At 37.2% G+C, this 13,762-nt stretch overlaps 1 pseudogene; it reads left to right on the forward strand.

Annotated features, from left to right (window-relative positions):
• The first annotated feature begins 1,854 nt into the window (after nucleotides 1–1,854).
• Nucleotides 1,855–4,095, forward strand: LOC143650990 (heat shock cognate 71 kDa protein pseudogene; annotated as a pseudogene).
• The last annotated feature ends 9,667 nt before the right edge of the window (nucleotides 4,096–13,762 follow it).

Here is a 13,762-nt window from a genome sequence, read left to right on the forward strand (position 1 = left end):
TGGCGGTGTGCTTTGAAATTTACTGTTTCATATATGTGTTATTTTTCACAATAAAAAAAATAATTCTAAAAAAAGCAATTGCCAAATAGATGTGGGGATTTATTTCTGGACTCTTTTAATTCTATTTCATTGGTCTTTACGCTTATCTTTGTACTAGTACCGCCCCCTTTGATTACTGTAGCTTTGTAATAAGTTTTGAAAGCTGGAAGTGTTGGTCCTCCAATTTTGTTCTTCTTTTTCAAGATGGTTTTGGCTATTTGGAGTCCCTTGCACTTACATATGAATTTGATGATTGGTTTTTTCCATTTCTGCAAAGAAGGTTGTTGGAATTTTTTTGAGGTTGCATTAAATGTTTAAATTGTTTTGGGTAGTATTGACATCTTAATGATATTAAGTCTTCTAATCTACAAGCATGGAATATGTTTCCATTTATATAAATCTTTTAAATTTTTTTCAGTAATGATTTGTAGTTTTCTGCTCACAAATCCTTTATATCATCTGTTAAATATATTCGTAGATATTTCAGTCTTTTAGCTGCTATTGTAAATAGAATTGTTTTCTTGATTTTCCTTTTGGGTTGTTCATTGCTGGTGTATTAAAGCACCATGGATTTTTGCGTGTTGCTATCATAGCCCACCATGCTGCTGAACTCATTTCTTAGTCTAGTCGCGTTCCTGTAGATTCTTCTGAATTTTCTCTATTAAGGATCATGTCATCTGTAAATGGGGGCAGTTTTACTTCTTCCTTTCCAATTCAGATTCTCACTAACTCCCCTAGCTGTTCTATCCTCAGACTTTGCCTCTTTCTCACCTGGAGATGTAGCCCAGGTTCTAGGCCATCGAAGATCAACAGCTGCCTCTAGGTGGGTTCTGATCTCAATGTCTTCATAACTCTCAGCATTCATAACTTCTTCTTTCTGACCTAAAGGGGTTTTCCTTACTTTCCATAAAATTCAGCCATGCATTTAAATTATTTTTTAAATATTTCATCCAGAATTCTTAGACTTACTTTACTAGTAAAATTTATCTGAATATTTAGTGCACCATAAATAGAGCCTCTTAAAATAAAACTTTGAAGGGTCTTTAAACTATCCATTTTCAAATGCTTAAAATATTTTAAAGCATAGCAGATAAATAAGATATCTCCAGGTATACAAATTTGTTCTATCAGTTATAAAAATGTCATAACATTAAGCAGAATCAAGACAAATTAGGGCTTTTTCTAAACTCTTTTTTCTAAAAGAATGCTATAAAGATAGAGGGGATGGAAGAGGGAAAGGGAAAGAGAAAATTTAGACAATTGCAAAGCTGCTCAACAGGGGACTGAATTTTAAACAAACTGGCCAGTAGATAAATTGATATTAGATAAACCAGTGTTAGGTAAGATGGCTGCTGGCAGATTACTCTACAAGCGCTCTGAATAAAGATCTCTATTGCTCCTTTCTTCCATATTGACTTTTATCTTAGCTAATGTTTAATGAATTTGTACAATTATGCTGAGATGAAAGGCATGTGGGATTGGGCCACATTTCTGCTCAATAAAATGTGTTATTTTCTTCACCAAATGCAGTAGATATTTGGGAAACTCCAAAATGAGATGATTAATAAGGCAATTGAATTGAAATAGTTTACTTTTCTTCTGACAATCATTGTCTAATAATATTTTAAACACAGCTGCTAACCTCTATAATATTTAATTTGATGATAGCACTCTTAGAAATACGTGATGGTTATCAACAGAGATATATTAACTTTCTCAATAGCCAGAATCATAAAATAACTGGCCAAGCATCTATGCCATTCAGTGATTCTGGCTCTCTCATTTGAGTACTGTGTTAAAAGATGATTGGCTCATTGAACGCGGCGCTACCTTTTGGGGCTTTTGTTTTACGGGCCAGGCTTCCGCTAAGCAACCATGTCGAAAGGACCTGCGGTTGGCATTGATCTTGGCACCACCTACTCCTGTGTGGGTGTCTTCCAGCATGGAAAAGTGGAGATCATTGCCAACGATCAGGGGAACCGAACAACTCCGAGCTATGTCGCTTTTACTGATACCGAACGATTGATGGGTGACGCCGCGAAGAATCAAGTTGCAATGAACCCCACGAACACGGTTTTTGATGCCAAACGTCTGATTGGACGTAGATTTGACGATGCTGTTGTGCAGTCTGATATGAAGCATTGGCCTTTTGTGGTGGTGAATGATGCAGGCAGGCCTAAGGTCCAAGTAGAATACAAGGGCGAGACCAAGAGTTTCTATCCAGAGAAGTATCGTCTATGTTTCTCACAAAAATGAAGGAAATTGCAGAAGCTTATCTTGGGAAGACTGTGACCAATGCTGTTGTCACGGTGCCAGCTTATTTTAATGACTCTCAGCGTCAGGCCACCAAAGATGCCGGTACCATTGCCGGCCTCAATGTACTTAGAATCATCAACGAACCAACTGCTGCTGCTATTGCTTACAGCTTAGACAAAAAGGTTGGTGCTGAAAGAAACGTGCTGATCTTTGCTTTAGGAGGTGGCACTTTTGATGTGTCCATTCTCACCATTGAAGATGGAATTTTCGAGGTCAAATCAACAGCTGGAGACACCCACTTAGGTGGAGAAGACTTTGACAACCGAATGGTCAATCATTTTATTGCAGAGTTTAAGCGCAAACATAAGAAAGATATCAGTGAGAATAAGAGCGCTGTCCGCTGCCTCCGTACTGCCTGTGAAAGAGCTAAGCGTACCCTCTCTTCCAGCACCAAGGCCAGTATTGAGATTGATTCTCTGTATGAAGGAATCGACTTCTATACCTCTATAACCCGTGCCCGGTTTGAAGAATTGAATGCTGACCTGTTCCGTGGCACTTTGGACCCTGTGGAGAAGGCCCTCAGGGATGCCAAGTTCGACAAGTCACAGATCCATGATACTGTCCTTGTGGGCGGTTCTACTCGCATTCCTAAAATTCAGAAACTTCTCCAGGATTTCTTCAATGGGAAAGAACTAAACAAGAGCATAAACCCTGATGAGGCTGTTGTTTATGGTGCAGCTGTCCAGGCAGCCATCTTATATGGAGACAAATCTGAAAATGTTCAAGATTTGCTGCTGTTGGATGTCACTCCTCTTTCCCTTGGTATTGAAACTGCTGGTGGAGTCATGACTGTCCTCATCAAGTGCAATACCACCATTCCCACGAAGCAGACGCAGACCTTCACTACCTATTCTGACAACCAGCCTGGCGTGCTCATTCAGGTTTATGAAGGTGAGCGTGCCATGACCAAGGATAACAATCTGCTTGGCAAGTTTGAACTCACTGGAATACCTCCTGCCCCCCGTGGTGTACCTCAGATTGAAGTCACTTTTGACATTGATGCCAATGGCATCCTCAATGTGTCTGCTGTGGATAAGAGCACAGGAAAAGAGAACAAGATAACCATCACTAATGACAAGGGTCGTTTGAGCAAAGAAGACATTGAACGCATGGTCCAGGAAGCTGAGAAGTACAAGGCTGAAGATGAGAAGCAGAGGGACAAGGTGTCTTCCAAGAATTCACTTGAATCTTATGCATTTAACATGAAGGCAACAGTTGAGGATGAGAAACTTCAAGGCAAGATCAATGATGAAGACAAACAGAAGATTCTTGACAAATATAATGAAATCATTAATTGGCTTGATAAAAATCAGACTGCAGAGAAGGAAGAATTTGAACATCAGCAGAAGGAGCTGGAGAAGGTCTGCAACCCCATAATTACCAAGCTGTACCAGAGTGCAGGAGGCATGCCAGGAGGAATGCCTGGGGGCTTCCCTGGTGGTGGAGCACCTCCTTCTGGTGGTGTGTCTTCTGGACCCACCATTGAAGAGGTTGATTAAATTCAATTGGCACACATACTTCAGCATTGTTCCACAATAAAAAATTGAAGGACCTAAATTTGCAGCACATTCTGTAGCAGTTCAGCTGCTATACAAAATTCCTGGGCATTCTTAATACTTGACTACGGAATATGTGCACAGGGAAAGGATGTAACATTGCACTTTATTAGTACTGTATTGTAAGTGGAAAATGCAATGTCTTAAATAAAACTATTTAAAATTGGCACAAAAAAGAAAAAAATGATTGGCCACAAGAGATGTTGAAACCTAGAAGTCATTATGCAATTGATTCATAAGGCCAAGGTTATGCATTGGGTAATGTGTCTAGCTATGAACTGGCTATTATAAATTGAATTGAAGCACCTTAGGATATTACATATATTCTTTTGACCATAAAGTATACTATTAAATTGGGCATTTCTCAGCACATTATTAATATTATAGTTTAAACAAAACTATTATCCTATGACAAAACTTTTTCTTGAGTCACTTAACCAACCAGCACAAAATCCATGGACACAAGACAGGTTCATTACAATAGGAAATAAAAAAACAAATTAAAATGTTTCATTTCTGCATCAAATTTTTTTTCCTAGTGGCAGCATTAGAGACCTAATCCAGTTTTTGGTTATTTCAAGATATTTTAAACAGTAATTACCTACAATGGCATAAATGAAAATTTAATTGTAAGAAACATGCAGAAATCTGACACTACTTTAATAGGATATTCTGTTCTATCTGTTCATTCACCAAATGTTGTTTCGTACAGCACTAACTCATTCTTTTATGCTGAAGGAAGCCATGCACCAACAGCCTACGAACTGGTCCAGCACGTCCATGCTATCAAGTCTTTTACGTAGTTAGTGACTATTCAAAAATACCATCTCAACTAAGGGTAAGTACTATTAGGATAAAATAACATAATGTAAAAGATGACAAATATGTTAATTGGAGCCACCATACTATCAAATCCTTGGGGAGTGAGGCTGTGCCTCCTTTCCTGTTCTCAGCATGGTGTCTTATTTGTAGTGGACATGAAACACATATTTTTTTTTTAACAAATTATGTAATGTTTAATTGAAAAGAACCAGTTCTGTAAAGAGCACTTGTGTGCATGAGTACGTGTGCACACACAACACACAACACAAACACAAACACAAGAAGGCCCTTTTGAGGAGAAGTAGTATTAGGGCCAGATGTTTAAAAAATAGAGTCCCTATTTCAATTTCTGCTTCAGCTTCCATAACTAAACCAAGACTGAAAAACATGTCTGCAATTTCTAAAATAATTCAAAACCACCTATCCATCTTTTAAAAACTGATTCTAGACTTTTCTTAGCAAAATATCTTCTCATCAAAATATCTCCAATGCCAGAGAACTCTTGACATGAAAAAGAGATTGTCATAGTCCATTTCCTACTGAATAGGATTTCTTGTCTTTTCTAATGTGGAGCACCTGCAGCTGCTCAAAATTTCACCTCCCTGCCTTTTAAGTAGGGGAGGGCTGGGCAGGGTGGTCAGAGCCATGGGTCTGAGGACAAACTGAATACGCCCTTTTCCTTTCCCACAGGAAACTCAGTCACAAATGCTTTCTGATTCTCACAGAGAAGTGTTGTGAGAATCTACTTTGAAAATGAAAGAACATTTATGGAATCTTCAGTACAATAATTATGTTTTTTCTACCAGCTTCTCAATGCTGAGGAACTGACTCTCTCTTAAATTCAATGCTTGTGTCCAAATGACTCATGAGTCTGGAGACAAGAACATCAGTGTCTTAAGAACCACTTTTTGAAAGTCTCCCCGAGGCTACCCAAGTATATTAATAGCCAACACATGTGCTGGGATACTGTCAAATGAGAATTTAAGGTGAAAAGGATCCTATTTATCTTACCTGAAAAATGATACTAGAAGTCTAGTATTTAGCTTCATTTATTGACTTTTTGAACTTTCTAACAGCTGGTAGACTTCTTGTGCCTGGTTTTGCAATCTTCTGCTCTTTCTTCCATCCTCTTAAACATTATTTTTTTATAAGATGATTATTTCTCTAGGCTGAGACTGGAAAAGGTTTATTGAGAAACATTTTCAGTTGCCTACAACTTGGTGAAAAGATACTTACTCTTGTTGAAATTTTGCACTGTTACAGATATTTGAAGAAATATTGATTAACATGAGCATATTTTAAAACTGCATAAAGTTCACTGGTCAACTTTTAGCCTTTCTTTAGGTTGCAATCTAATAGGAAGAAGCACCAAGGAGTTATTTTGTTACTACTTCCTCATTTCACCCACTTTTTTTTTTTTTTTAACATGGGCGGGCACCGGGAATCGAACCTGGGTCCCTTGGCATGGCAGGCGAGCACTATGCCTGCTGAGCCACCACGGCCCACTCTCACCCACATTTTTGGCCCTTAAACAATCTACCATACCTGGTTTCAAAGGCCAGCTCTCTAGTTCACAGAACAGGTATATATCTCATTCCAGGCGTTTGAAGGGGTAAATGCCCATTGCCAGTGGGTACCAAGCATTTGAAAAACATCTGTGTCCTTCAATAAGTATTCCACACAATTCTTAAGCAGGAGAGTAATTTCAAACTATGGTAAATAGTTTTGTCCTGAACTATCTGAGAACTTGATGTCATTAGTCTTATGCTTCATGCTTCAACCCAACAATTCCTGTTATTGTGTGACAGCAGCCTTGACATCTTATTAACAAATTCAGTGGCTTAGAATTCAGCAAGAGCTCACTGTGGACAATCAAGGACACCATTTCTTAACTGAACAACGCTTCAGATAATCTGTTTCATATGTACCATATACCAGAAACTGTGATGTAGACCTTAGGTAGAAAAATTAAATAAAAGGTATAATAAAATTGTAGCGGTATGTCCCGGGTGCTTTGAAAGAACAGAGGACGGAAAGTTCATCCACACAACCAAAATGATTCTTTGACTACCATAAAGAAACATCCTTTTTCTCCATTAGTACTCTTTCTACTTGTTTTCCAAATGTCAGAGTATTTCCTAGAGACATTAAGTAAAAACAAAACATTTTTTTTTTATTTTAAAGCAATGTAAACAGAGAAAGTTGGGCAAGATTCAGATCCATTTTATGTTATATAAATTCCTGTGCCAGCATCTACATTTTATAGCCTTGTAAGCTATCATCAGCAATGCCTAGCTATATGTAAAGATAGATAAATAGCAATTAATTGATTTTATTTTATCTAATGCAAAGATCCCCATTATTTTGCTCTAAATAACATGGTCATTAAACTTGTCTACCAATGGCAAGTACTTTAAATTATATCTCATTATGAAAAACACCTACAAAACATAAGCTCCCATGGGCGGGCCATGGTGGCTCAGCAGGCAGCGTTCTCACCTGCCATGCTGGAGACCCGGGTTCGATTCCTGGTGCCTGCCCATGCCAAAAAAAAAACAACATAGGCTCCCTGATCCCTTTCCTTCAGGTAAAGAATCTCTGGATAACAAGTTCATTTCATACACATATGTATACATGTTTGTGCACTGAAAACAGAAGATTTTCTTCCATTTTAAATGTTTCCCTTGGACAATGATCAATTTTTTTGTGAACGATGTTTTATCTTTTAATTTATTTTAACTGTTTGAAATGGACCAGCTGCAGAGTGGGAAGTGTGTTGACTTTTATCTTAAGTCTTATCTTTATTAAATCACTTGTACTACTGCACTACATAAACAACTTAATAAACACAGCAAATACTTATCTAACTGGAGTCAGTAAGTCTATTGAGCCAGCCATTTTACTCTTGGTTTCCTGAAAAAGATAAAACCTACCTATATCAGTTGAGTCACTGGGGAAATTAAATCTTCAATTATCAAATCTGTTACCAAATCCAAAGTACCCCCATGAGTACCTGATATCTGTTTTGATTCTTTCTTTTCTATAGACACCCAGTGGAAACATATAGTGACCTTTCCACTCATTCCATTTTACAATGTAAACACAGTCAAGAAGGCTCCTTTTTCCATCTCCCCCAATACCCCAATAACTTTCAGTTGCCCTCTGCCATACTAAACAATATTATCAAGAGATTTTTCTTTCATCAAATGTTCACATTCACATTCATAATGTAGGAATGATGAGATAGGCTCCTCTCAAGTTGAAGTGGAAAGTTTAAAATGTTGTCTGTGGTCCAAATCTTTACTATACATTAGCTACTAACCACATTTAAAATGTAACTTAATCAAAATTAAATAAAATTAAAAATTCTGTTTTTCAGTCACAGTAGCCTTGTTTCAAGTGTTCAATAGCCATATATGACAAATGGGTACCCCAATGGAGAGTGCAGTGATAGAACATTTCCCTTATGGCAAAAAGGAAATGCTGATCTGAATGATACAGAAAATGACTTCAACAGTCAAATTTAATCTTAACACCTCCATACTTTTTCAATTTGAAGGCTATTACTTCCAATCTTATTTTAAGCTTTTTATTACATACTTTTTGAATACATATATATATATATGTATTCAATATATATGCTATATATATATATATATATTGCAGCCTCCTTTGTCCCTCTCCTCAGGACAATTCCCTTCATTCTCTGATTTTTATGTCTTGTATTAATAACATGTGACTTAATTTCTTCATTCACCATTTTATTTTACAAATTTATGCATGTCAGTAGTTCATTTAGGATTCCATTATAGGTTAGGTCTCAGATCATTCTGTGTTCTATTGCATGAGCATACCTTTACTTATTTAGGCTATATTTGGTCTAATATACTTATTGTTTTTAAATATTGCTCTCAGTAATAGCCACTGATATAATTAGGTGATTCATGTAGAGAAAGACAATGGAATAAATCTATTATTTCATTTGACAGGTATGTCCTTTCTGTTCCGCTTACTCCTTACAGCCCGATCCCCACTACCAAACAGAGGTCTAGGTGATCATTTAGAAGCCTTAAATACAAACACTCTAAACTTCTCTTACTCAGATCTGTGTATTTGAAAGACAGCAAATAATTGCAGCGGATACCTTTCAGTGGAAAGGAAGAATTGATAATGCTATCCTTTTATACAGTTTTCAGTACGGCTTCTAGGATAGGAATATGACCTCTCCTGTGTCCTGAAAGATCACTGACCAAACCACTGAGGCAAGTTTAAATGAATAGTTACCCTGTAACCAGTCCCACCCAACCCAGCCTCTCTGAGTACGAAAGGAAAAGGCCATATATTTACTTTTAATATTCAAATTAGTCGCTTGAGTTCTTACAGCATTCAGATTAGACAGATCCTGCCTCCTCTCTGTGAACTAGACATGAACCCAATGAGCTTACTCTGTGTGAAGGCAAAAGTGCTTTTCCCAAGTACATCTCAGAGAGAGCTGGAGAGTCTATTCAGGCCATAGCCAGGTCTGTCTCAGTGACTTAACAGCCGTATATAAAACAGACCATCCACTCGATCTGAGACTGTCTGTTTTGAGATTATTGTGTGCCAAGCACTTAACATATCTTGTTTTATTTAACCCTCATAAAAACCCTCAGAGGAATGTATTATTTTAATCCCCAGTTCACCTGTGAAAAACCAAGGCTCTGAAAAATCAAGAAATTGGGCAGATTTTGCAGCTAGTAAATAGAAGGCCTTAAATTTGAAACAACATGTGTCTGAAGTCGAGACTCTTTAAACTACACCAATTTGCTCAATAAACAGTTATTGAATTAAATATTTTATTAATTCTAGTTTTGACTAAACCAGCTATATGAACTGGCAACAATATTAATGATATCAGCTTTTTCTAGTACTTTGTAAAATAACTTGATCAACCAGAGCCTCCATTGTCTCACTTATAAAACTGGGGAAATAAATGAGATGATCTCTAAGTCTTCTTAGAGGTTAAAACTGTGTAAGTTCAAATGACAAAATCAATAACAAGTATTGATGAAAATACATTCATCATGCTATGTCCTCTAACAAAGACAGATAGGAAAAAAAATTCCTGTTCAAAAGATACTAAGTATCTAAAATAGACACCAATGACTTACAAACATAAAAAAGATCACTACAAAGATACACTAATATATCACATACATTTGAAAACCAGTGAAATTATAAATAGATATGAATAGTGCAAAATGTGAATTATAATTAATCTTTTAGTTATATGTTGGAAAATTGCCTTGTTTTCCATGAGACTGCAAACTCTATGAGAGCAAGAGATATTTCTTTATGGTTTGCTCCTCTCTGTTATATACCCAGTGCCTAGAATCATGACTGACATCAAATGATCATTCAATTAATGTGTTGAATGGATAAATGGTGGAATGAATGGGCTTTACTAGATAAATTAGGTAATAAAATTCTTTATATCTCAATTCAGTGCCTCCTAGGGTCCTGTGCAGCCTTTTGGCCAGCAGGAAAAATAATAAAAATAGGAATTGCTAATGTGAGTTCACAGGAGATTGAGATTGCATTTTAGATCTATTAACTTACCTCTAGAAGGGAGGTAAGAATGTCCATCTCAATGGGTTCTTGGGAGCATTTTAAAATTATTTTCTGTTGTTATCAAAGTTTAAATATCTCTTCCTCTCCTCCAGCCTGACCTGGAGAGGAGCTAGAAGGTGAGGTATTATTTTGATGAACTTGAGGGAGACAGAGCTTACAAGAGAAGTCCTACCTGGGAGAACTACGCAGCAGTAGTGCCAACACTGCGGAGACACTGGCAAGTACTCTCAGTGTCATGAGAATACCCGCAAGCCATCCTTAGGTATGGCAGCTGTCTTCACCTGAAGGTCTCACCACTGTGGGCTGAGAGACTTATCTCCCAACTGTCTGCCTACATTTTCAGGCATCATCCAGCAGAATATCTTCCAGCCATGCCTGGAAGGGTGAGCCCCACCGGTCCAACAGCTGACATCTGAAGGGGAAGGATGTGTGGAGGTAAAAGCCTCATCTTGGGTAACTGGGAGGGGTCAGGGACCCTTCCTCCCAGTGGCATTAGCAATTCTAGAGCTGAGATGCTTCACAGATAATGTATACCATATGTTTAGAAGATAAAAAAGAAAAAGAGCTGTAGAAATTCTACTTGTCCATTCATCATTAGTTGACAGTGCTTTAAAAAACGAGCAGACAATTAGCAAACTAGAATGATGGTGGGTGTTCTAAATTTTTAATTTGTTTTTATGGTTAACTGTAGACAAAATTTTAAAAAATGCCAACATTGCATGAAGAATGCTCAGAGCAATAAATCTAGACATAGAAAATATTATAAGATATTGAGAAAATATTGTAAGTATCCTTACCCATTTCCACATTATGTTAGTGAGAAACTGAGGTCCAGGGAGGTCAAATGACTTGGATTAGATCAGGACCTAAAGTCTCCTTTTTACCATAAACATCACTACATCCCTGGCAAAGTTTTTCTATTGCCCTGGAAACAAAGGTGTGGGATACTATGAATAGTCCCCAAATTTCTGTGAGTAATATTTTTATTCAATCCTTCCCTGTTTTTTAAAACATGGGTAAATCATAAGAGAGACAAAGCAATTACTGCTCTACTTCCAAAAATACGTGGTAACAGGATATGAGCATTGGAAATATTTTTAAAATCTAGCTGTGTTGCACTGATTCCAGTTATATCCAGCTAAAAAGATCTTTGCATGTTGGAAAAGCAAATCTAGAGAATTCGGGAAGCTTTAAGTAGGGGATTAATAATACTTTTAGAACCACATGATATGACCCAAAACAATTTAAATGGCCCCTTTAAATGTCATTCGCTGCCAAATAAGCCTTAAAGGATGATGCCATTGAAGAAGTTCAAAACCATCTCAAAGGGGCCTTAAGAAATGGGTGAAACCTTGTTAGTCAAAATGTAATGGAGAGGCTGGAGGGAAGTGCCTGAAAATGTAGAGCTGTGCTCCAGTAGCCATGTTTCTTGATGATGATTGAATAATGATATAGCTTCCACAATGTGACTGTGTGATTGTGAAAACCTTGTGTCTGATGCTCCTTTCATCTACCTTATCAACAGACTAAAACATATGGAATAAAAATAAATAATAGGGGGAACAAATGTTAAAATAAATTTAGATTGACATGCTAGTGATCAATGAAAGGGAGGGGTAAGGGGTATGGTATGTATGAATTTTTTTCTGTCGTCTTTTTATTTCTTTTTCTGAATTGATGCAAAGGTTCAAAGAAATGATCATGATGATTAATATGCAACTATGTGATGATATTGTCAATTACTGATTATATATGTAGAATGAATGATCATAAGTTAAGAATGTGTGTTTGTTGTTATAGTTTTAAAAAAAGTTTAAAAATTAATAAAAAAAAAGAAATGGGTGAAAGACAATACTGCAAATGTAATTTAACAGTGCTGAGTTTGAGTATGGCTGAAAAGGGAAGTCTAGGGTCATATATGTTGCTAGTAGGAAAGCTAGAAGATAAAACATGGGACTAGATAAAATAGTGAAACTTATTGTGGGTGATGACTATTGTTAATTGTACAAATGTAAGAAGGTTCTTCAATAAACCTGAACAAACATACATCACTATTACAAGGGGTTAATAACAGGGTGATATACAGGAAAAAAATACAATTAACACAAACTAAGGACTATACTTAACAGAAACATGGTAACATTCTTTTGTCAATTATAACAATGGGACTATACCAAAGCTAAGCGTCAATACTAGGGAGGTATAGGGCACAGGATTTTTTTTTTCCTTTGGAGCAGTGAGAACGTTCTCAAATTGATTGTGGTGGTGAATGCATAATTATATGATTATACCAAGAGCCACTGATTGTACACTGTGGATGAATTGTATGGTATGTGAATAAAACTGTTAAAAATAAAAATAAATGGGTGAAAGAAGGAAGTCCCTTGTCTTGTCCTATAAAATAAAACTCCAGCTATAATGATAGTCTTTTTCCAGACAGATGGAAATAAATTGTTACCTGCATTAGAATTAAATGTATGAGCTCAGGAGTCAGCAAGCCTGGGTTCAGAATGTGGAATCCCAGCACTGATAGGTCCTAACTCTGGCAAGGAACCTCACTTCTTTGCGTCTGTTTCTTTAGCTGTAAAATGGGGGTGTTAATTGTAATGTCCTCACAAGATTATTGTAAAGTTTACAGGAGTCATTTGTAAGGCTCCTAACACAGTGCTTGGTACATAATAAAAGCTCAGTAAGTGGTGGTACTATTATTATTACCTAAGAGTGATGTGTATTTTGCTTTATCTAAGAGAAGGATAAATCATACACTATGCTATAAATTTTAGCATAAACCTCAGGACCTCTCCTGAGCACAGATCCCTTTTAATGCCCTACGCTGCACTGAATTTTGCATTTGTGTTTTGAATTTTTTCCTTAAATAGGGCCTTAAAACTGGTATAAGCTTGAGGCCCCACAAAACCATGACCCAATCTTGACTTTGGCAGACACTGGAGTTTCTGGCTTTGGGGCATGCTGTGTTTCCAGTAAAAGTCTGGGCAAGCTGCTTTCCTCTGCCTCCAAGAACTACCTGTGGCTCTAGCCTTGCCCTTGCATTCTCCTGGAAAGTTGTAGATCTTTACCCCAGTGCCATGGTTAGGGGCTAAAGCTCCAAGTTTGGCATTCTTGTCGCTGTGCCTCATGAACTAACTTCACAGACTCCCATGGAGAGAAAAGTAAAGCGACCTGCAGAGATGACACCTTTCCAGCTGGCAAAATAACAAAAAAAGAGAGATTTTGCCCCACCTCCCTCTGAACCCCTCGGAAAGTACTATTTGTCTATTACACAGTAAAAAAGGCTAGAGAATCCCTTCAGGTCCCTGGGAATCTACTCCTTGCTCATTCTCAAATCCTTATGAGAACCATCCCCTAAAATACCCAACCCCACCCTACCAAAGAACTGGATTTCCATAGTTGTATGGAAA

This window comes from Tamandua tetradactyla, chromosome 1, assembly GCF_023851605.1.
Source record: "Tamandua tetradactyla isolate mTamTet1 chromosome 1, mTamTet1.pri, whole genome shotgun sequence".
Taxonomy (NCBI): domain Eukaryota; kingdom Metazoa; phylum Chordata; class Mammalia; order Pilosa; family Myrmecophagidae; genus Tamandua; species Tamandua tetradactyla.